The sequence below is a fragment of the Delphinus delphis genome, chromosome 2 (genome assembly GCF_949987515.2).
Source record: "Delphinus delphis chromosome 2, mDelDel1.2, whole genome shotgun sequence".
Taxonomy (NCBI): Eukaryota; Metazoa; Chordata; class Mammalia; order Artiodactyla; family Delphinidae; genus Delphinus; species Delphinus delphis.
The window spans coordinates 106,232,085-106,257,048 of NC_082684.1; the positions used below are offsets into that span (position 1 = coordinate 106,232,085).

Consider the following 24,964-nt stretch of genomic DNA (forward strand, 5'->3'; position numbering starts at 1 on the left):
GCTCCATCCACACATTTCATGATCATATCCCCATGCCTCTCCTGAACCACACTCTTCCATCCTCTGGTAAATGCCCTGAGGTTGTCCACCCACCTCCTGGCCACTCCCCTGTAGTCACTGGAGACTTTGGCACATGGCTTCCCATCCTTCTCTTCACCTAAAGTCCTGTCATTGTCCTTAATGACTTCAGCATCCACGTGGAAGACACGTCCTAAATCTGGTTTCTCAGATCTCCAGTGCCCTCCCCCACTCACCTCAGCCACCACTCCCATTTACTGCCAGTAATTGGCTCCATTTCCAAGGTCCTCAGTTCAGGCATCTCTCTCTCTGGCACAGTCTCTTTTCCTTCCAGCTTTCTGGTTTAACAGACTCCCTCTGACCCTTCTTGGACCTCACCAGCATCTCTACCTTCTCCTGATCCATCCCATTTCTCCTTCCCCTTCCTTCATTCCCTCCTTACCCAACTTAGATTCCACGATTCACCATTCCAACAGCGTTATTGTCTCAGTTCCCTAAACTCTGTTGCTGCTATATTTTCACTGTCTGGCAAAAGCCATGGATGAGCTCTGTGATCCACCTTCTCAGTGCTTCTTCCTGAGCAGTGGCTGGGGAGCGCCACTCAGGGCAGAAGGTTCCACTGCAAAGTCCAGGTCACCAGATGGACCCTCACCACCACCTGGCTGTCCTACTCATTTCTGTGGTCACCTCTCTGTACCATTCTCTGTAACAACCCTCTTCAACCTTCTCCCCAAGCTTCCAACACCCTCCCTTTACTTCACATACAGAATAGAAGTCATCGGATGGGGTCTCCCTTATCTTTTTCCTAATTGCATTGAGAGAGACCCAGGCAACTTTCAGGAAAAGGGTGGTAGTCTTGTGCTAGGTAGAGAACATGCCAAAACCTGGTTACAACCAATGCAGTTATTTTAAATGTTTCAACACAACAAATTAGTGCTTTTTAACATACCCACACAAATACAATGGCTATAGGTACAAATACATTTGGTAATAACATCATGTGTCTAAATGTGAGGACCTTCCAGAATGTGGGACCCTCCTGGGCACCAACAGACCCCGCTCATCGCCCTCCACTTCCTAGACTTTTTTCCAGCACAGTAGAGGTTCCCCGCCCTCCCTCCCCACCCGTGGCTGCACATTGGAGTCACTTGGGGAAGCTGGCTGCACCTGCAGATCATTTGAATCAGAGCCTCTAGGGGAGGGCCCAGACGTCAGCATTTTCTAAGCTCCCCAGGTGATGCCAGCTTGCATTCGAAGCTGAGAAACCTACACTGTAGGAACTGCTCCTCCTCTGTCTATCCCCTCACTGTACTTCCTCCCCACTCCCTCCCTCTCCACTGGTTTACTCCTAAAAGCTTTTAAACATGCCCAAGTCTCTCCCACTTAAAAAAAATATTACCCTTGAACAACATGGGGGTTGGGGGTACCCACCCGAGCCATCCAAAACCCTCCCTTACAGTTGGCCCTCTGTATCCATGGTTCTGTGTCCGCAGATTCAACCAACTGCAGACCGTGTAATACATATGTATTGAAAAACATTGCATAGAAGCGGAACCGCGCATTTCAAACCCTTGTTATTGTTCAAGGGTCCACTGTACACATGCACACAAATAGCCTTTGACTCCCATCCCGCTGTCTACTCCCTCCCACCCCAGGGCTCTTACCTGGAAGGTTCTCCTCCAGTTTTAAGCTGTACAGAGACTGGTGACTCCTAGTTCAACCCTTAGCACCACTTCTCAAACTTTCATATGCACTCGGATCACCTGGGCGATCTGGTTAAAATGCAGATTTAGATTCTGCAGGCCTGGGCAGGGGACTAAGATTCTGCATTTTAACAAACTTGTGTGTGCTGCATGCCGATATTGTGCTCAATCTTCAAGCAGGAAAACTTCATTTTATTTTTTACTTATTTTTTTAGTGGGAATTTATTTATTTTTTTGCTGCACCGCGTGGCATGTGGGATCTTAGTTCCCCGACCAGGGATCAAACCCAGGTCCCCTGCACTGCAAGTGTGGAGTCTTAACCACTGGACAGCCAGGGAAGTCCCAAGCAGAGAAGCTTTAGACCCCTGCTCAAGGTCTCCTTGGGAAAGCCTCCTCTGACCTTCCTAAATTCTATCCCCACCATCAGACACTCTCAGCTCGGCTTGTCTCCTTCCCAGCACTTAACCCTATTGCTATCTGACATTGTGCTTATGATTATTTTATCACAGCCTACTCCACCAGAAAATAAGCCTTCCGCGAAGGCGTGGGACATTTCCATCTGGGTTTGCTTGCCAGTTGTGCTGCCATTGTGTTGCCTCACGCAGTGCCTGGTACACAGCAGGTGCCCTATTTGTAAACAAATGTAAACCTTTGTAGGAAGTATGAAGGAATACCTTGCTCAGTCAGTCAAAGGAGCAGTTCCTCTTTCCGCCCTAAAGTCCCAGGCCCTCTTTGTTCTCCTTTTAGCTCCTCACCTCACTCTAGGCTCTGGCCCCCAAGACCAGGAGCTGAGAAAGTGATGCAGGAGATGTCTGGGTTAAAAGTCTCTTCTCTGCCCCCAGGCATGACTTAACTCCCCCAGACAACCCAAAGGAAACAGGCCCAACAAATCTTTCTAGTTCCTGGCCAGCAACTGATCTTTTTTGTTATTATTGTTAAGTGTTGCGTGGAAAGGGTTAAAGCATTTACAGAAAGCGAAGGACCTCTCTCCAGCCCTCCATGACGACTCTTGAGATGCTCTGCAAAAGGTCAGATGTTTCCAGAATCTCAACACACAGCCTGTGTCTGTTTAAAGGGAAAGACAACAAGTTCTCGGCCCCCAGCCAGCCCTCATGGGCAATTCTCGCCTGGCTCTGTAGGCAGCCAGCCAGATGCCTGGCCAAAGAGTACACCCACCCCCGCCCCCTCTAGATGGCCCTGGGCAGGCCAGAACTCTCCAGCCCCCAGCCTGGAGTCCCTTCCCCTGGGGAAGGCTGGCATCTGACAAATAGGGCACGCATACCAACTGCTTGGGCCTGTGATGCACGAGGAATGGGGGGGAGGGGCAACTTCCTGTGAACATTGAATCTTTTCAGCTGGAAGGGACTGTATTCTGACCCTGTCACCTTAGAGATGAGGCTCAGAGAGGGGTGGCTGTAAGGTAGTGTAAGAATATCCTAACCCAGTATCGGGAAACCTCGGTTCAGAATCCAGTTCAGGTGCCCTGAGCTGTGAGATCTCGGGCACAGTGTGGGTCCTTTCTATGTGTCTGTATCTATTTGTAAAAAGTTTGTACGAATACCTCCCACCCCAGGTAGCTTGCCCAAGATCACACACAGCACAAACCAAGGTTTTCTGACTCCCAGCCAAGGGCCCAGTCCCCTCCAGAGGTGAGCAGACTACCTTAAGCACTGATTGATAGTGAAAAGTTGCTGAAAACACAGTTAAATAGGGACTTCCCTGGTGGTGCAGTGGTAAAAAAAAGACACAGTTAAATAACTTTGTCTTTTATTACTTAATCATGTTCTTTGCACAAACCAAAAAAAATTCATATTCCCACCCCCTGGAGGAAATAACTGCTAATATTCTGGCATTTATCCTTTTGCAATGTCAAAGCATATATAAGGTATATATTTGTATATGTTTGTTTGTTTTTCTTGGCCGTGCAGTGCGGCCTGTGGGATCTTCCCCAACCAGGGATTGAACCTGGGCCCTTGGCAGTGTAAGTGCAGAGTCCCTAACCACTGGACCACCAGGGAATTCCCTATATACTTTTTCAACAATGAGATCATAGGAGATCTACCTATCTATCTATCATCTATCTATCTACACTTTTATATACATATTGCTCTTTTCCATATAACTTTTCAGTGGACAATTGACATCCTTTCACGTCTAGATATAGTTGGATAAATGAAGCATTCTATAGTTTGTTTAATCTCCTATGTCTAGACATTTAGGTTTTCAATTTTTCATTATGAGCAATAAAAATCCATCTTTATTCACTTGTTCTGTTATTTTCTTAGGATAAATTCCTCACTGTGGACTGTTGGATCAAAGTGTCTGTGTATTTTTAAGGCTTCTGATACATGCTGCCAGACTGTCCTCTAGAAAAGCTGTGATAATTGTTATTTCTTCAAACAACATATTTATATATGAAGGCTGGTCCTTCTTTAACTAGAAAGCTAATCTCTTCAACAGCACACTCAGCTTTGGGAAGACAAGGGTGGGAAAAAGTAGAGCCCAGATCGACTGAACAGGGCTGGTTGACGCAGGGCAGCTGTTTTGCACCTGATCCACTGCTGCATCTCACCAGGCAGCTACTGCTGGGGCCAATAAGATGCTCCTCTCTCCCAGCCCACATCACAGCTGGGGCCATGGGGTACACGAAAAACTGGTCCAGATATTGCCCTAGAAAACTCTGATAGGGACTTCCCTGGTTATCCAGTGGTTAAGACTTCTGTGCTCCCAGTGCAGGGGGCATGGGTTTGATCCCTGGTCGGGGAACAAAGATCCTGCATGCCACAGGGCATGGCCCCCCCCCCCCACAAAAAAATTCTGATAGATGGAAAGGGACTTTCTTTTCCCATATTTCTTTGTACACCCCACCTCCAGTCCTCTAAACAACCACCCTCAAGTACTCTTTATTTCCTAGTTAGACATCACTACTTTTGTAAGCTACTGTTTGTTAAAGGTTTCATTTATACTACTACATTTCATATCTGCATTGGCCCAGGAAGCAGGTACAGGCGAGAAAACTGAGTCTTGGGTAGATCAAGCATCTTGTCTAAGGGAACTCAGCAGGTGAATAACCTCCTTGGGATTCAAAGCTAGGTCTGTCTGACTAACAAACCTGTGTTTTATTTTTAAATTACTGTAGAACTACTATGTATATCAATTAAACACGAAGGCTTGGAAGGATGCAGCTGGTTTGGGGTGGGTGGTAGACATTACCAGGGCTCACCAATATTTCCAGCTCCCTTCTTTTTCTGGATACATAGGAGAACAATACTTCCATACTGTCTGGAAGTTAGGTGTAGCCACGTGACTTGCTCTGGCCAGTGAAATGTGAGGAAAAGTGACACGTGTCCCTTCTGGGGGAGGCATTCAAGAACCAGTGTGCAGTTCTCATGCATTCTTCCCTTGCAGTGGTGAGCCCTGAAGCCTCATGTTGGGATGGTAGCATCATAAGAGTTTAATGATGACTAAGGTGCTGACTACAAAGTGCTGAAGCTATGCAAGCCACGTTGGGAATTTAAGCATGGGCAAGGAAGAAATCTTGGTTGTTTTAAGCCAGTGATGTTTAGAGGTGTTTGTTACCACATCATAACCTAGCCTATCCTGACTTCTACAAGTGGCGATGGGGAGTTTCATGTCTTAGTCTAAATTTTTCTGTAGTTTTTATCCTTTGAGAAGATATCTATTTATAATTTAAAAAATAAGGGTCATGGGACTTCCCTGGTGGTCCAGTGACTAAGACTCCATGCTCCCAATGAAGGGGGCCTGGGTTCCATCCTTGGTCAGGGAACTAGATCCCACATGCCACAACTAAGAGTTTGCATGCTGCAACTGAAAGATCCTACATGCTGCAACTAAAAGATCCTACATGCCACAACTAAAGATCTCGCATGAGCACTATTTACAATAGCCAGGACATGGAAGCAACTTAAGTGTCCATCGACAGATGAATGGATAAAGAAGATGTGGCACATATATACAATGGAATATTACTCAGCCATAAAAAGAAATGAAACTGAGTTATTTGTAGTGAGGTGGATGGACCTAGAGTCTGTCACACAGAGTGAAGTAAGCCAGAAAGAGAAAAACAAATACCGTATGCTAACACATATATATGGAATCTAAGAAAAAAAAAAAGGTTCTGAAGAACTTAGGGCTAGGACAGGAATAAAGATGCAGATGTAGAGAATGGACTTGAGGACACAGGGAGGGGGAAAGGTAAGCTGGGACGAAGTGAGAGAGTGGCATGGGCATATATACACTACTAAATGTAAAACAGATAGCTAGCGGGAAGCAGCCGCATAGCACAAGGAGATCAGCTCAGTGCTTTGTGACCACCTAGAGGGGTGGGATAGGAAGGGTGGGAGGGAGATGCAAGAGGGAGGGGATATGCGGATATATGTATGTATATAGCTGATTCACTTTGTTATACAGCAGAAACTAACACAACATTGTAAAGCAATACTCCAATAAAGATGTTAAGAAAAAAAAAAGATCTCACACGCCGCAACTAAGACTGGCGCAGCCAAATAAATAAATAAATATTTTTTTAAAAAGTCATAATACACATTCACACAATTGGGAACATAATATACACCCTGCTATGCAACTTCCCTCTTATTCTTAAAACTAACCATTTCCTATGTCACTTTACCTAGGTCTACTTCATTCCTGTTTTTTTTTTGGCCGTGCAGCAACACGCAGGATCTTAGTTCCCTAACCAGGGATCGAACCAGGGCCCCTTGCAGTGGAAGCACACAGTCTTAACCACTGGACCACCAGGGAAGTCCCTACTTCATTCTTTTTAACAGCTGCATAGTATTCTATTCTCTGAATATACCATAATGTTTTACAACTGACCATTATTGACAGACATATAGGTTGTTTTTGGTTATTCACAAAATACATGCTCTAAGCTACGGCTAGGCTGTTGCAACATTTCTGGGAAAGGGAGGACTACTATTTACTTTCCCTTTATGGTTCATATCTTGCCGTTAGTTTACAGCCTGAGCTCAGCACTCAAGAGGGCTGTGGGCACCTCCTAGAGAGAGATGAATAAGCCAAGTGTGCTGCACCCTTCTCAGGACGTACGGATGCGGAGGCTGGTGACAGCCTGTGCGTGTGCATGTGTGAAGGCTGGGAGCTGGCCTGGGAGAGCAGGGCAGGGAGGCACGTACACATGCAACTTGGGCTGGACTGATCCTGACTCATAGGTTCAGGCAGATAAGTTAACGGCCTGGAGCTCTCTGACTGAGTTCTGACTCACTCAGACAATTATCCATAAACAAGTCCTCTCACTTCTCAGCTTTCTTCCGAGCGCCACTACACAATCTTTGGGAAGGGCTGTGACATTAATCGTTTGGAGTCTGAGAAAGATGAGAGTTGTTCAAAGAGAGTGCCAAGAGGATTATAAGTGCTGGCCTCATTCATAGGAAGATGTCTAATTACTCCTTATTACATTCGTATTTTGAATGGCCCCCAAGTAGAGGGTCCGATAGTGGCTGACACAGGTTTTCCCGCATTCCATTCCCAGAGTGATTTGACCGAAAACATTGGTCACGTGCCTATCAAGAGCTCTTCCCATTCCTTTCTCTTCAATGGCTTTTCTCAATTCCTTTTTAAGATAAAAACAGCTTTATTATTATTATTTCTGATTATAAAGGAAACACTTGCTCAGACAATACCAAAAAGCATAAAACGAGAGTGGAAATCACCCAGCAGGCCATCCCCAGAGAGGCCACTATTGACATTTTGGTTTCTTTTCTTTTCTTTTCTTTTTTTAATGTTTATTTTTATTTATTTATTTATTTTTGACTGCATCGGGTCTTAGTTGCGGCACTCGGGATCTTTCGTTGCGACGCACAGGCTTCTCTCTATTTGTGGCGCATGGGCTTAGTTGTCCCATATGGAATGTGGGATCTTCGTCCCCCGACCAGGGATTGAACCCACGTCCCTTGCATTGGAAGGCAGATTCTTAACCACTGGACCACCAGGGAAGTCGCACTATTGACATTTTGAAGTACATCTTTCCAAACTGACTCTATGTTTGCCTGCACAGCCACATAGGCACATACAAATCAAGTTACCAATCAGTATAGCCCTCCTTTGGAGGAGCTGCTGTGTATTCCATCGTACGGGTGCAGCTGGAAGCCTCTCATCTCCTCCCTCTCTTGCTGCAAGATCTAGCAGAAGGCCATGGCAAGACTTTAATAAACTCTTAATGAGCTAATAAAGGCATCTAAAGATGGCCTTAGGATTTGAAGAACTCCATCTTCCGTGCAGCTGGAAGTGAATTCACATGCAGATAAGCATGGTGGGCAGGACACCCTGCTGGGAGTCAGGCCAGCTGGTTCTACAGCTGAGTTCTAGACCTGCCTTTGCCACTTTCCTGGTGGGCAAGTCCCTTTGTCTCTCTGAGCCTCATCTGCAGTTGAATATATGTGAAACTGGGTGTGACATACGACTATGCAGAGTACAAAGTACTATGTACTTATGCACTAAGCACTAGGTACTAGGTACTATTTAGAGGCACTACTGAAGAGCAGGGAAGAAACTGGGGTTTCTCAGCCAAGAAAGAGGGCAAATTTTAGAGTTTCCCTGGATATGACTTAAGGGGGTAACACATATATCATAGAGTTCTAGAAAAACTTAGAATCAACTATACTTCAATAAAAAATTTTTTTAAAGAAAAAAAAAAAAAAAAGAAAAACCGAGCAGAAAAGAACCTCGGAGATCAGAGTACTACCCCCTCACACAATAATTCTGAATATCTGCGCATCTGTAACATGACTAATGGAAAAATGGGTTTGGAATGTAGGTTTTTCTCTCTTAAGGCATTCTCATGTCTGGCTTGGAGTCCTGGAAAGAGCTTCCTAAGTGTCTAGTCCTGGATCAACACCTATGACGCATATGACCTTAGGCAAGTTCCTTAAGCCTCTGCGAGCCTCGATTTTCTCATCTATAAAACGGGGTATCTGATCTTGCCCTACCTGTCTTACATGTAGGTGTGACATGAGGTTTAAATAAGGCACCGTGTGTGAAAGTGTTTTGGAAATCTAAAGTGACTGCAAAGCTGCCTCACTATAGCTCTGGTCCACTGCCCAGAGCGGAGAGGCGTGAAGGGAATGGCCACCAAGACCCTCGTTCAAAAGTGGGTCTTACAGGGACCTCCCTGGCGGTCCAGTGGTTAAGACTCTGTGCTTCCACCGCAGGGGCATAGGGTTCGATCCCTGGTTGGGGAACTAAGATCCCGCATGCCGCACAGCATGGCCAAAAATTAAAAAAAAAAAAAAAAATTTAAGTGGGTCTTACAGAAGGGGCCATCTAGAGAGAGCCCCTGAGCACCAGTGATCGCTCTGGAGCTGGGGAGGCAGCAGAAGGAAAGGCAGGCAAGGCCCTTTCCTCATGGAGCTTAGAATCCCACGGAGAGACAGACAATAGAAAGGGAGACAAATAAAAACAAGGTAGCTTCAGAGAGAGGTGAGTGCTCTGAGTGAAATGAAACAGGATGAGGCTGTTAAGGAGGGATGGGGCTAGATGAGGGGGTGACCAAAGAAGGCTTCCCAGAGGAGGTGGCACCTGAGAACTAGGACGTGAGTGACCAGGACAGCCACGAGAAGACCTGGAGCACGAAGTGTTCCAGTGCAAAAGGACAGCCAGTGCAAAAGCCCCGAGGCAGGAATAAATTCCTGTTCAAGGAATTTCGAGAAGCTGGTGTTTGGAGCTGCAGGGGGAGAGGGCAGGCGGGGCAGCGGGCCAGGGCTTGCAGTGGGTTTCAGGAGAGGCTAGTGAGACATGATCTAGTTTGTGTTGAACTAAGATCAGCCTCCATTGGGTTGGAAGTTCCATCTCTTACATGCCATGTTGGGGGCCCCAAGAAATTTTTAGGGCTTTCAAGGGCCTTATCCAGGAACCAGCAAACCTCCTAAACCTACATACTAGGAAAACTGAGAGGCAGAGAGAAAGGCCACTTGCCTAGGGGGCCCCACTGCTTCCTTCCTGGGGCTGGCATTCAAGCCCAGGTCTCTGATCCTGGTCCCTGAGACCCATCCTCTCCCCCCAGCGCCACCCCACCAACGGAGGATGGGAGGGGGTTCACTGAGGCCGCAGAGCTGGAAGATGGGCCCAGTGCCCCAAGGCTTCCAGCTTCAGCTGGTGAGATCCCAAGGCTGGGCTCCAGAAAGGAAGGGCATATCCCAGTTGGGCCTCGTCCTGCATCACTAGGCCCAGTGCTCAGCCCTCAGCTGGCAGTGGAGGGGGGCGGTGGTCAACTCCAGGCGCTCAGCCAGCCAAGAGCAACCTGATTGAGCAGGAAATGGGCCTGCAGCCAGAGAAAGCATCAACCAGCACCTGGAGGCTTTGTTCCCTTTATTCCCGTTGTAGGCTTTCTGAGGCACCTGCAGCTGGGCCTCAGGAGCACCAGGGCCAGGAAGGGGCTCCCACGGGATCTGGTTCTTCTGCAACAGGGAGCGGCCTGACTTGTGACCCGGAGGGAGGTCTCATGATATAATAACAACAATAGGTTCACTTACTATGTGCAAGAGACATTTCATTTAACCCTCACAACAAACCGAGGAGGCATGTACTATTATCATCTACATACTACAGATTATGAAATGGGGGCACGTGGAGATAAAGTGACCTGTGTGAGGTCACACAGTATAAGGAAGTGAAAACAGTATGGGCTTTGGAATCAATGAATCCCAGCCCTATTTGCCTCTATGGCCTTCGGCAAGGCATTTAAAAATTTACAAGCCTGTCATCTTATTCTGATCTCAGAGGACTGCAGTGCCAATTAAATGATTTGAGATATGCAAAGCCTCTGGCGCGTGGCTCTCCATCCAGACAAGTCTTTCTGTCCTCCTCCCCGCTTCCCATATCTCTGTGACCTTGGCATGTTACCACCACCGAGCCTCAGTTTCCTCATCAAAGAAATAGGTACAATGACATTACGCAATAGGGCTGTTGAAATCCTGATGCTCTCCTGAGAGGCATGCTTCATCTTTTGAAAAGGTCCCATTCCTGAGACCATTCAAGGAAGGTGCCATTTTACAAAATTGCCATCTTTGCTTTCTATCAAAATAAACAAAGAAACACAAATAGAAAAACCAGTCTTAGAGCCATTCCCCATTTGAGACAAAAAGCCAGTATTACGCACACTGCTGGGCTTAGAAGGTTTTCTCAGAAGGAAAAACAGAAGTGACAGCTCAAGTCATAACATGGCTACCAGGATTCTCTCTAGTTCCACACCCTGGGACAGACGACACCACCCACAGCAGCGGCAGCAAGACGGACAATTGTAGGCTCATGCAAAGTACCAGGGAAGATCCACCAGGGATTTCAGCCAAAAACAAGACAAAACACTAAACTCCTTTTCCTATAAATCAGCCAATATTTTTCAAGTTCTTGTTATCAGTAAATGCTTCTTACCCCCAATAACAGGGAATATACATGAAAACATAGGTACCACCACGGTTGTAGATACACATCAGGGTGGTGGTCCCAGCTCTTCCCAAGGGCCATGCCTGTTTCTCTCAATCATCTTTTGGGGGATAAACTGCTCTTTCTCTGGTCCAACTCAGCCATTCATGTAAGGGCTGCCAATCAGTCTACATCACTGCCCCTGGTCACAGTGATTGGTCCAGGAGAAGGGTATGTGATCCAGAAAAACAAGGCTATCAGAGCTTTTACCAGGATTTCAAAATTGGAGCTGGAGAGGAAAATCCTGTTCCTCTTGGACTGGTGAGCTCGAAGGATATAAATCCGGACTAACGACAGCGATTTTCTGGATGCAGAAAGCCTGTTTGCAAAAAACAGGGGATGAAGACCTCAAAGAGAGAAGCCATGATGAGTAGCAGGGTGTCCTGACATGATAATCTCAGATTCCTGTCGTCCCTAAGGCAGGCTCAACCCTTCCTGCCCATCTGCTGGTGGTGTGTTTCAATGAGCCAATAAGCTCCTTCCCATACATTGGGAGTTAAGAGCCCTGCCTAACCCAGCCACCAAGCATTGTGTGGTAATAAACACAGCAGTTCAGTAGGAGAGATGTCACAGGCAGGACTTGATGACTTGCCAAGTGAAAGTTTTAGGCAACCTGGGCTGTGACGGCAGAGACAAACAAGATTACCTGATTCATTCAAATCAACAAACATTCACTGAGCCCCTAGCCAGGGACAGTATTAGGCATTCAGGATATAACAGTGAATGGGACAGACTAAGTACTTTCCCTCACTTTGGAGTAATCAGAAGGGACTTCCTGGAGCTGGGGAGGTTGTAGGAAGTCACTGAGGGATGGTAAAATCTGGCCAGGCAGAGAGTGAGGGGGAGAAAAGCATGAATAAAGATATGGAGGCATAAGACTCTTGTCCGTGAAGGCGCATTGTCTTGTATCTCCATGGTGCCTGGCTACAGCGGGCACTCAGTACGTTTTGTTTTTTGTTTGTTTGTTTTAATAAATTTATTTAGTTTTGGCTGCGTTGGGTCTTTGTTGCTGCGCGTGGGGTTTCTCTAGGTGCGAACGGGGGCTACTCTTCACTCCAGTGCATGGACTTCTCAATGCGGTAGCTTCTCTTGTTGTGGAACACAGGCTCTAGGCGTGCGGGCTTCAGTAGTTGTGGCATGCAGGCTCAGTAGTTGTGGCTCACGGGCTTAGTTGCTCAGCGGGACCTTCCCAGACCAGGACTCGAATCCATGTCCCCTACATTGGCAGGCAGATTCTTAACCACTGAGCCACCAGGGAAGTCCTGTTTTTTTTTTTTTTAAATAGGAATAAATGAGGTAATACATGTAAAGATCCTATCTTTTTTTTAAAAAAATTATTTTATTTATTTTCTTTATGCTTTTGGCTGCGTCGGGTCTTAGCTGTGGCACACGGGGTCTTCACTGAGGCATGCAGGATCTTTTCGGGCTTCTCTCTAGTTGTGGCGTGCAGGCTTTCTCTCTCTAGTTGTGGTGCATGGGCTCCAGAGTGCGTGGGCTCTGTAGTTGTGTTGTGCAGGCTTAGTTGCCCCATGGCATGTGGGATCTTAGTTCCCCGACCAGGGATCGAACCCGCGTCCCCTGCATTGGAAGGCAGATTCTTTACCAATGGACCACCAGGGAAGTCCCTGTTTTTGTTTTTAATATTTATTTATTTATTTGGCTGCACCAGGTCTTAGTTGCGGCACGTGGGATCTCTTTTTTTTTTGAGTTGCGGCATGCGGGATCTAGTTCCCTGACCAGGGATGGAACCTGGGTCCCCTGCATTGGGAGCGCGGAGTCTTAACTACTGGACCACCAGGGAAGTTCCTCAATACGTGTTTATTGCATGGTATGCATAAGTGAATGAATACGTGAGTGAAGTAAAGTGCAAGTCATTTGGGGGAAGAGCAGGTCATTCAGCTTGGCAGGAGAAGAGCTACTTTTAGAGAAGGCAATGTTGAGGAAGGCAGATTGAAGCCAGACCGCAGAGGACCTTGCTGAAAAGTGTGGACTTGGCCTGGGCCACACCACACAGTCCCAATTCTGGCAGGGCTCGTAGGAGCTGGTCAGGCAGGACAGTGGATCTCACAGGCCCCGTGGGGCCCCCACCTCTGTTGTGGTTGCCACACGCATGCTCTCTCAGCCTCGCCAGCCAGGCTCTGCTCAACACCCTAACCAGCAACCCAACTACCCAAGGTCATGCCCCAGACACCACCGCCCTTCTGGCTCCTGGGTGAAGCTGCCAGCACATCACTCCTGCCCAGTCTGTAATTTAAACATGATCTCCTCCCAGCCTGACTGCTCGTCGCCTTCCGCACCCCAGATGTACCCGCTGCAGGAGCTGCCCAAAAAGGAGAAGAGGTCTGGTGTCCATTGAGCCCCTGAACTGGGCTACAGGGAGGGGCTTGAAGTCCCAGCTAGGCTGAGTCTGGGCACAGCTGGGGTCACCATAGTCGGCTCCTGAGCTCAGAACTAGGGAGACCATGCCCCCTCGTGGCCAGGAGACAGTCAGCACCTTGGTCTTCCCGGACTACGACATATTTACACTTTTACTTTACTTTAGGGAAGTTTTAAAAAAGGAAATACATTTCTGAAAAGCTGAGAACACAAATCACATAAGTTAGGTTGACATCTCAAGGAAACTCATAGTAAGACTTCTAGAAAAAGCTATTTCAGATTTTCCAACGCCAAAGCAAATTTTTCTGACTCTAATTTCTTTTACGTTTATCTGCTAAAGCAGGAGGATGGGATGTCTGAAAATTGTTGTTTTAGGTATTTTCCAGTTCTGTGAAGAGTCTTCCCAGGTTAATATGTTCCGTGAGGTTATGGAACATGCCTTCCACTTCTTTTGTGATTCTCACAGCCCTGTCAGGGCAAGTGGATACCTCATTCATAAAATAATCTGTGAGAGTAAAGAGCTCCTCTCTACACATTTCTCAGCTTTGAAAACTCAGCTTTTCACCTGCATAGTGTTTGTCTGCAATGGGGGCTAACCTCTGAGCATTGGTGATATTACCTTATTTACAAGCATTTTTGTCTACAATACGTAATGCCCTGTATTAGGTGCTCATTGTTATTGCTGGTGGTAGTGTTTGTGGAGGAGGAGAATGGAGATTGAAAAAAAAACTACAAGACAGATCCTGATCTCAGGGGCTGTATCCACCTTAGACAGGATATACACACATGACACAACTTGCAAACAATCACAAATTAACAGCAGGGTATAAACTAAACATAAATATGCTGAGAGCAGTAATCAGAGTGGGTGGAAGGCTGATGGCAGGACACTTGCTGGAAATATGGTCTGAGAGGAGTCTGGAAGAATGCCAGGCCCGAAGACTGAGGCCTTCTGGGACTGAATATTTGTCAAGAAGGAGGCCAGCATCTACACAACTTTGGAGATACAACCATTATGCCTCCAAGGCATGGTGGCCTACCTGGCACCTCCTCTCACTGTTCCATCCTTGCCAAAGACCCCATACTCCTTCCCACCCTCCTGCTCCTATCATTGGGCTGCCATATGGTCAAACATGAACCACTACCAGGGATACCTGGCCCACATGTACACCTCTTACTGCCTCTAGCCAACCCAAGGCTATTCCTAGGGGCATCAGAATACCCCTTGCCAGTACAACCTCGGTGAGGTTCTACTGATTATGCCTTTGTCCTGCCTCCGTCCTAGAAGGGAGCCAACCAAGTTCTTTGGATCCCCAGAGTCATGAAGTCTCCCAATCCCAGAAGCCAGGTATTCTCATGGCAGTGAATACTTGGGCAGGACTGATGCAGGCCTATACATGGATGGGGCTGTAGTACACTACAGGTGGTAGCCATGCACTCTGACTGTGAATAGCCTGGAAGTTTGTTCCAGTCATTGGGTTCAGTATAGAGGTCAGGGGTTATGAAATGCAATACATGAAGTGGTGTAGCTTGAGGGCAGGAGTCAACTGTTTTAACCACATCTCAGACCAGGAAGGTCATTAGTGAGGAATATTGGGTGCGAGAGGATTGAGAGATTCCACTGGGTCTGTCCATTCTTCACTAGTAATTTTTCAAAAGACAAAGCAAATGCTAATTGATTCATTTTAGTTGGGTATAGAATTGCCACACAGTTTGGAAATCCTCAGGAACTAGAAAGTTGCTCAGTGAATAAGAAATTCAAATAAAGACAATCAGATGAACCAAACAGCTGAAGACATCAGATTAAGAAAGCCCAAGGCAGTCATCTTATCACCCCAAGTTCCAACTTTTTAGGATCATCTCTACATTGGATTCCACCAGGCCTTTTTTTTTTTTTTTGTGGTACGTGAGCCTCTCACTGTTGTGGCCTCTTCCGTTGGGGAGCACAGGCTCCGGACGCGCAGGCTCAGCGGCCATGGCTCACGGGCCCAGCCGCTCCGCGGCATGTGGGATCCCCCTGGACCGGGGCACGCACCCGCGTCCCCTGCATAGGCAGGCGGACTCTCAACCACTGCGCCACCAGGGAAGCCCCTCCACCAGGCCTTTTAAGCACTCAGGCTGCAGCCCCCTCTCAAGACCGTAAGGATTGTATATTACCCTAGGCAGTTGCCCACCCACCGCTTTTGGAACAGCTTGTGGCCCTTTCTCTGGGGGGGGGGGATTTTGCTGTCATTGATGCCCTCAGCATTTGGACCTGTACCTGTTTGGATTTGGCCAGTCCCTGAATGACCCAATTAGACTCTGTGATCTGGCTTCTGGACAGAACAACTTTGCTCCTGGGCTCAGGGTGGGGGGGCAGGGCATCATTTGGGATAGTTTTGGCTCTAGGTAACAGAAACCGTACTCAAGCTGGTTTAATCAGTGAGGACATTTATTGTGTCATTTAATAGGAAGTCCCACGAGAGGGTGGTTTCCAGGTAAGCTGATACAGCATCTCAGTGAGGACATAAAGACCCCAGTTCATGTGTTCCTTTGTTCACTCCTTCCCTGACACAGGAGATTGTGCCATTTTGCCCTTCATGCATGAGAGTCCCTGCTTCCTCACAGCCCTACCAACAGAATGTATTGTCAAACATTTGGATTTTTGCCAATCTGATAGGTGAAAAGTGGTATAACAGTCTTATTTCAATTTTAATTGCTCTTACTGTGAGTTAAGTTGAGCATTTTTTCCTGTGCTTAAGGGCTACTTACTTGTTTTTCCTTTTCTGTGAACTTTGTCTTCACCTACTTTTCTCACTTTCCATTTGGGTTGTTGACCTTGGATGCAGGGTTTTTTCCATCTCTCTGCTCTGGCCTTTTGAGTGCTTGCTTCCTGCTCAGGCTGGAACCAAGATGGCAGCAGCAGTTCTAGACATTGAGATGTTCAGAAATTAGGTTTGTCACTTTCTGTTTGTAGCTAACCCAGTTCCACTTTCCAACCCCCTTCTCCCTTTCCTGTTTCTTCTTTATTTTTGTTTGTTTTTTTGGTCTCGCGGTGCAGCTTGTGGGATCTTAGTTCCCTGACCAGGGATCGAACCCCGGCCCCCTGCAGTGGAAGCACCGAGTCCTAACCACTGCACCACCAGGGAATTCCCATCCTGTTTCTTCTTTGGACAAGAAGGGCTAAAAACTGACTTTCCCAGTTTGCTTTGCAGTGAGGAGCAGCCATGGGACATAGTCCTGCCCAATGAGACGAAAGTGGGAGAGTACGAGGAAATTTCTGGGAAAGATTTGGTCAGAAAAAGCACAGGTGTCACTGGCATAGCCCCTTTCTTCCTGCCTTAACATGAACAGAATGGCTGGAGTGGCAGCCTTCTTGACACCGTAAATGAAAGACAAAGACAGTCACAGAGATGTTGATCCTAATATTATTGGAGCCACTAAACCAACACCAGGAACCACCTACCTCCAGAGTTTGTACACAGCTTATTAAATATCTTCACTCTTAAATTATTATTTGTCAGGGTGTGGGTGGTGGGGGGTGTGTTCTCTTACTTGCTGATGAACACATTCCTAACTGGTACACTGTGGCTTTCTCTTAAGAGGGAGAAAACTTCCCAGAAGTCACCCTCCCCCTTTCCCTGGACCTCCCCTCAGGACATTGGTCAGATTGGGTCACATGTCCTTTCCTGAACCAATCACCTCAAGGGGCATAGGATTCTCCTTAGGCCAATGGGGTCATTCCTGGGGTGGGGGCAACGTTCACTGAGGCATATGGATACAGGGAAGAGAGGTGAAAACCAGAGGCAGGAGGATGGTGGCATTTTTAGAAAGGAAGGGGTGAGAAATGGCTGCTGAGTGGACAGGCAGTGGGGTCTCCTGCAGTGAGTGAAAGAGTAGCCTCAGCTCAGGGCTGCACCTGGGGGAGTGACTTGTGTCTCACCTGCATGGACACGCTGCCCAGTCACACTGGTCTAGGGCATTGCAGGCTCTACCTGAGTGCAGAGATTTGTGACCTGTCTCACCTGTTGGGCAGCAAAGTCCTGTAAACTACGAATGCATAGCTACATGAGCTACATATACGTCTCTCAATGAGGTCAAAGAAGTGGTTGTATTTCCTTAAAACAAAAACAAATTTTCCTTAATAAACGAATAGATTATACCGGTTTATAAACTCCATGAGGGCAGGGGTGTGTCTTTTTTGGTTTCTGCTGTACCCCAATCCCTAGCAATTGATTAAAAATGTTGAACAGGACAGAGGCTTTTTTTTTGGCCGCACCTCGCAGCATGCACCCCCTGCAGTGGAAGCTTGGAGTCTTAACCACTGGACCCCCATGGAAGTCCCCAGAGCTTTTCAACACAGACCTTGACATCAATCAGTCCACTGATTTGGGGCCTCTGATAATTCAATCTGCTACCGTCCGACTGATTTATACTGGTATCTACCCTGTACTTCTCCCTCTCCACTACAGGACTACAACAAGAAGTCTATTTGGAGACCTGCTGAACCCAAGGATATGTGCATCTAGCATTTCAAGCCAAGGGTGCTGTGGAGCTGAGGCTGGTGAACCCATTCTGGCTCTCAGGAATCATTGCTTCCTTTTCTGGGGCTTGCCAAATCACCTCTTTATTCCTGCTCAGCCCTCTGACTCAATGTTTGAAGTCTCCACGTTCTTTCCTTTTAACATCGGGAATGGCCTTTTGACCCTCTCCAACCTTCCAGCTCATTTTCTGTTGTAATATCTCAAAAACCACAGGCAGTGACTCAGAGTCCCATTGCCCAGTGATGGGGATATAATGAGTCCAGGCCAAAGAACATTATTTCAAGGAGCCAGGAGCTCATTTACAAACTCTCTAACCCACCTTGGACTAGCTAAGAGCTAGTTCCTCCACGACGGTACTCACTCACACACACACTTCTCCTCCAGGTCTGAAAGGCAAAGGCCCCATTGCCTGATGAGTTCCCACCTTCCAGCATTCCGCCCCCAGCATCTAGCAGCAGGCCTGCTCTTTCTTTCATCTCCTTGCTCTGAAGAGAACTAAAAGCTCCTTTTCATTGTTCTCCCTGGCAGTATTCTATTACAGTTGTTTATTTCCTCCATTATAAAAAGTAATATAAACTCATTTAGGAAGATGCAGAAAATCCAGCTAAGTAGGAAGAAGGAGTAAGGAAAAATAATATACTGCCCCCTATACCTAAGGTCAAGCACAGTCAACATTTCAGTGCCAGAAACTAACACAACATTGTACATCAACTATACTCCAATAAAAATTAAAAAAAAAAAATCCCAGTCACACCCTTAAAAACAAAACATTTCAGTGCCTTACGGAAGCTATTCCGACAGGTCTCCCTTATCCTCATATGCCTTCTTTATACAATTTCCTTTTAAATCTAAGCTCTAATGATGAACAGTTTGTATACCTCCTACAATACCATTATAGAATCATTGTGAATGCGAACAAAGATTTAACCCACAGCACCCTCCAGCACAAGGGATGTTTTCTCCAGGAACAGGTGACCGTGTAGAACATGGCATGACCAGGTAGGGATGCTCAGATAAGGCCATTCCTGGCAGCAGCTTGTAGAAGCCCAGAAAAGGTGTGAGATGTGCCCCTCATTATTACAGTCGTGCTCTTTGGGGAGGAGGGGGTAGAAGTGGAGACAAAGGGGTAGGCTTTCACTTTATATACTTTACAAAAAACTACGAAAAAGAATGATCTTTGCAGAGATTATTACCTTAGTGTCTTAATCTCTGGAAATGTTATATGGTGAACATATGTTGCTTTGGTAATCACAGAAATATAACACATGTGTTATGGGCTGAATAGTGTCCCTCAAATCTGTATGTTGAAGTCCTAACCCCCCGTACCTCAGAATGTGTCTGTATTTGGAGACAGGGCTTTTAAAGAGGTAATTAAGTGAAAATGAGGTCATTAGGGTGAGCCCTAATCCAATATGACTGGTGTCCTTATAAGAAGAGGAGATTAGGACACAGATGCTCATAGAGGGAAGCCCAGGGAGAAAATGGCCATCTGCAAACCCAGAAGCCTCAGGAGGAGCCAACCCTGCCAACACCTTGATCTTGGACTTCTAGCCTCCAGAACCATAAGAAAATAAATTTCTGTTGTTTAAGCCACCCAGTCTCTGGCACTTTGATATGGCAATAATACAAGCTCTTGGCTTTTCAAATTTTCACACTGAAGGTTATCACTGGTCATGAGAAACGCACAGGTTCAGGAATTACTTTTTTTTTTTTTTTGGCTGTGCTGCACAGCATGTGGGATCGTATTTCCTTGACTAGGGATCAAACCTATGCCCCCTGCAGTAGAAGCGCAGAGTCTTAACCACTGGACTTCCAGGAAAGTCCCTCCTTTGAACTTTTCAAAGCGGATTTAAACTTCAGTGTGGGATGCAGGTAGTCACACCCTTTCCTTCCCTGGAATGCACTGCAGTGTGAGGTGATGTCTCCCAAGTTTTCGCTCCACGTAGGTTCAGATCCCACTGGCACCACCTACAGGGCAAGACCATTTAGGCTCTCTTATCCTCAGTTCCCACTCTGTAAAGCAGAGAGAATAAGAGCAGGCAGCCTTTTTCTTTAAGTCCTAAGGGAGATGAGACACGTAATGGTGACAGCACAGCACAGCGGTTAGGAGACCAGATCCCCAGCCCACACTTGCTGAGCTTGGTGGTTCAGGTCCTGGCTCAGCCACCTTCCTCCTGGGTGGCCTTGGGCAAAGTGCTTCTGCCCTCTGTAAAATGAGGATTACAAAAGCATGATGATGGGGACTCAGTGCATTAATGTATCTAAAGTACATATATTGAGAATTAATATATCTAAACTACTCTGTCTAGTAGAGTAGTTTACTCTACTAGACAGCTGCATCAGCCAGCTGCACCCGTTGAGCACTTGAAATGTGGCTCCTTCAAACTGCAATGTGCCGTTAAGTGTAAATTCACGTCGGATTTTGAAGACTTAATAAGAAAAGAGAGTGTGAAACATCTCACTGATAGTTAATATTTTGCATCTTTTAGATAAATAGAATATATTTTACAGTTAATTTCACTTAAAAAAACTTTTTAAAATACAGAGCAGTTACTAATTTTCCCCTTGGGTATCACCCATGTGTACATTAGGTATACATATTACTAATTTCTGTTTGTATTTCTTATTTATTTATTTATTTATTTTTGGTTGCATCAGGTCTTAGTTGCGGCAGGCAGGCTCCTTAGTTGCGGCTCGCTGGCTACTTAGTTGTGGCATGTGAACTCTTAGTTGCAGCATGCATGTGGGATCTAGTTCCCTGACCAGGGATTGAACCCAGGCCCCCTTGCATTGAGAGTGTGCAGTCTTATCCAGTGCCACCAGGGAAGTCCCCTGTTTGTATTTCTTAAACAGTAAATAAAATAAAATGCAACTACTAGAATATTTTAAATTATATATGTGCTGGCACTGTATGCTTATTAGACAGCTGGCTTAGAACAGGGCCTGCCTGGCATGTAGCAGGAGTAACTGAAGCTACTATCAGTGTTTAGCGCCTGGCACTTGGTAAGCACTTATCAAGTGGCGGTTTTTGTTCTGAAGACTTCTCAGGGGCCCTCTCCTGCTTCTGCTTTGGAGATCTATGCCTGGAAATGCATTGTCTGTTTCCCTGCAGGATTTTGTCATATTCACCCACTGGGAGAGCTCCCGGTCTTTCCTTTAATCTTCGCCACCCCCAAGACCTCTCCAGGGATGTCTACACACATGGGCGCACACACACACACAGACACAGACATACACACACACGCAGGTGTAGACTTTCTCGAGGTCTAGTCCTCCATCACCTCCTGTCACCCCTGCAACTATGGTCCCCAAGCACCTCTGCATCCTGCACTGAGATCACCTGGCCTGGGTTTGGGGATCCCTCCTTGCCATCATCATTCTCTGCTTTCTCCTCAGGTCCTGAACTTCTGAGGCTTGATCTGTGATGCTCAGACAGATGGAATGTTGCCAGCAGGGGCTGTTAGCAGGCTGCCAAGAGGCTGCCCAGAGCAGCTTTTACTCTGACAAATTCACTCCTGGGGTCCCCAGGTCTACCCACGTCCTGGCAGCTGGTGGAGAGAAGATGGAGTCTCAGCTGTGGACTTGGACAACTCAGTTTCTCAGGAGGTCACGTTTTCAATGCATTTAGCGGGGTGAGAACAGTTTTTGTTTTGGAAAATATCTGGATCAGCCACTTTGGTTGAGGAAGGGGAGGTGCCAGGGCATGGTTAAACGCATGAGGAGCTAAACAGCTTTACAGGGGTCGTTAACAAGAACTTGGGGAAAGGGACCCCCAAAAGAGAGAAGACAGGGGAGAAGGTCAGGAAAATGAAAAGGGGCCAGAACACAATAGCAAGAGCCTCAGCCTAGGAGTTATGTGTCTAGTGAGAAATTCCCAGTGGCAGGGACAGAATGGCAGTGGGAAGGGACTTTTTAAAAAAATTGTGGTAAAATACACATAACATAAAATTTACCATCTTAACCATTTCTAGGTGTACATCCTCCTTGTTTTGTAACCATCACCACCATCCATCTCCAGAATTCTTTTCATCTTCCCAAACCAAAACTCTGTACCCATTAAACAATAACTTTCCATTCCCCCAGCCCCCGCAACTGCCATTCTATTTCCTGTCTATGAATTTGACTACGCTAGGTACCCCATATAAGTGGAAACATACTGTATTATGTTTGGCTTATTTCACTTAGCATAATGTCCTCAAGGTTAATCCATGTTGTAGCATGTGTCAGAATTTTCTTTCTTTTTAAGGCTGAATAGGGCTTCCCTGGTGGTGCAGTGGTGGAGAGTCCGCCTGCCGATGCAGGGGACACGGGTTCTTGCCCCGGTCCGGGAAGATCCCACATGCCGCGGAGCGGCTGGGCCCGTGAGTCATGACCGCTGAGCCTGCGCGTCCGGAGCCTGTGCTCTGCAACGGGGGAGGCCACAACACTGAGAGGCCCGCATACCAAAAAAAAAAAAAAAAAAAGGCTGAAAAACATTCCCTTGTATGTATAACCACATTTTGTTTATCCATTCACCCATTAGTAGACACTTGGGTTGCTTCCATCTTTTGGCTGTTGTGATTAATGCTGCCATGAACATGGGTATATAAATATCTCTTTCAAACACTGCTTTCAATTCTTTTAGGTATCCATCTAGAAGCAGAATTGCTGGGTCATATGGTAATTCTATTTTTATTTTTTGAGGAACTGCCATGCTATTTTCAACAGTGCCTGTACCATTTTACATTCTCACCAACAGTGCATAAAAGTTCCAATTTCTGAAAAGACAACCTATAGAATGGGAGAAAATATTTGCAAATGATATGACTGATAAGGATTAATATCAAAAATATATAAACAACTCATACAACTCAACATAAAAAAAAAACAACCTGATTGAAAAACGGGTGGAAGACCTGAATAGACATTTTTCCAAAGAAGACATACAGATGATCAACACGCACATGAAAAGATGTTCAGCATCGTTAATCATTAGAGAAATGCAAATTAAAACCACAATGAGATATCACCTCACACCTGTTAGAATGGCATCTCCATATCAGGATGTGGAGAAAAGAGAATCCTCATATGCTGTTGGTGGGAATGTAAATTGGTATAGTCACTGTGGAAAACAGTATGAAGGTTTCTCGAAAAACTAAAAACAGAACTACCATATGACCCAGCAATTCCATTCCTAGGTATATATCCTAAAAAATGAAAACACTAATTTGAAAAAGTACATGCACCCCAATGTTCATGGCAGCACTATTTACAATTGCCAAGATATGGAAGCAACCCAGGTGTCCATCAACAGATGAATGGATAAAGAAGATGTAGTATATATATACGATGGAATATTACTCAGCCATAAAGAATGAGAATTTGCCATTTGCAACAACATGGGTGGACCTATAGGATATTACGCTAAGTGAAATAAGTCAGAGAAAGACAAATACTATATGATATCATTTATATGTGTAATCTAAAAAATTAAACAAACTAGTGAATATAACAAAAAGAAACAGACTCACAGATATAGAGAATAATCTAGTGCTTACCAATGGGAAGTGGGGGGCAAGATAGGGGTAGAGAATTAAGAGGCACAAACTACTATGTATAAAATAAATAAGCTACAAGACTATGGCCAATATTCTGAAATAACTATAAATGGAATATAACCTTTAAAAATTGTGAATCACTGTTGTACACCTGAAACTTATATAATACTGTACATCAACTAATACCTCAATAAACAAAAAAGAGTTCTGGGAATTCCCTGGCAGTCCAGTGGTTAGGGCTTGGCACTTTCACTGCTGTGGCCCAGGTTCATCCCTGGTCAGGAGCTAAGATCCTGCAAGCCATGCGGTGCACCCAAAAGAAGAAAAAAAAGAGTTCCAATTTCTCTACATCCAAACCCACATTTTTTTTTCTTCTTTTTTTAATAGTAGCCATCCTAATGTGTGTTAAGTGGTATTAATTTGTATTTTCCGAGTGATTAGAGATGTTGATCAACTTTTTAATGTGCTTACTGGCCTTTTACATACTACCTTTGGAAAAATGTCTATTCAAGTCGTTTGCGCCCCCACCCCTTTCTTTTGTGGTTGAAACCTTTTTAAAAAAAAATAATTAATTAATTTATTTTTGGCTACGTTGGGTCTTTGTTGCTGCTCGTGGGCTTTCTTTAGTTGTGGTGAGCACGGGGATACTCTTCATTGCGGTGCTTGGGCTTCTCATTGTGGTGGCTTCTCCTGTTGTGGAGCACGGGCTCTAGGTGCGAGGGCTTCAGTAGCTGTGGTGCATAGGCTTCAGTAGTTTTGGCATGTGGGTTCAGTAGTTGTGGCTTGCGGGCTCTAGAGCACAGGCACAGTAGTTATGGCATATGGGCTTAGTTGCTCCACGGCATGTGGGATCTTCCCGGACCAGGGATCAAACCCATGTCCCCTACATTGGGAGGTGGATTCTTAACCACTGTGCCACCAGGGAAGTCCCACCTTTGCCCATTTTTTAATCAGATGTTTGTTTTTCTGTTGTTGAGTTGTAGGTTTTTTGTTTTTTTTTTTTGCGGTACGCGGGCCTCTCACTGTTGTGCCTCTCCTGTTGTGGAGCACAGGCTCTGGACGCGCAGGCTCAGCAGCCATGGCTCACGGGCCCAGCCGCTCCGCGGCATGTGGGATCCTCCCGAACCGGGGCACAAACCCGTGTCCCCTGCATCGGCAGGCGGACTCTCAACCACTGCGCCACCAGGGAAGCCCTTAACATCTTTATTGGAGTATAACTGCTTTACGATGGTGTGTTAGTTTCTGCTGTATAACAAAGTGAATCAGCTATACGTATACATATATCCCCATATCTCCTCCCTCTTGCCTCTCCCTCCCACCCTCCCTACCC

General features: G+C 46.1%; 1 long non-coding RNA gene and 1 other non-coding gene across 5 annotated transcripts in view; both read right to left on the bottom strand.

Annotated features, from left to right (window-relative positions):
* The window catches only part of LOC132420724 (uncharacterized), a 68,150-nt gene that overhangs the window by 18,154 nt on the left and 25,032 nt on the right, over positions 1–24,964 (bottom strand). For 3 of the 4 annotated variants that reach the window (XR_009518419.1, XR_009518422.1, XR_009518421.1), the window contains exon 3: positions 16,055–16,481. This is a non-coding gene — a long non-coding RNA (uncharacterized lncRNA). Of the gene's footprint in view, positions 1–16,054; positions 16,482–24,964 lie in introns of those variants that run through there. The other variant, XR_009518420.1, reaches the window with a different exon arrangement.
* On the bottom strand, positions 3,666–3,739 carry TRNAV-UAC (transfer RNA valine (anticodon UAC)). Its single transcript has one exon. It is a non-coding gene; the product is annotated as a tRNA-Val (tRNA).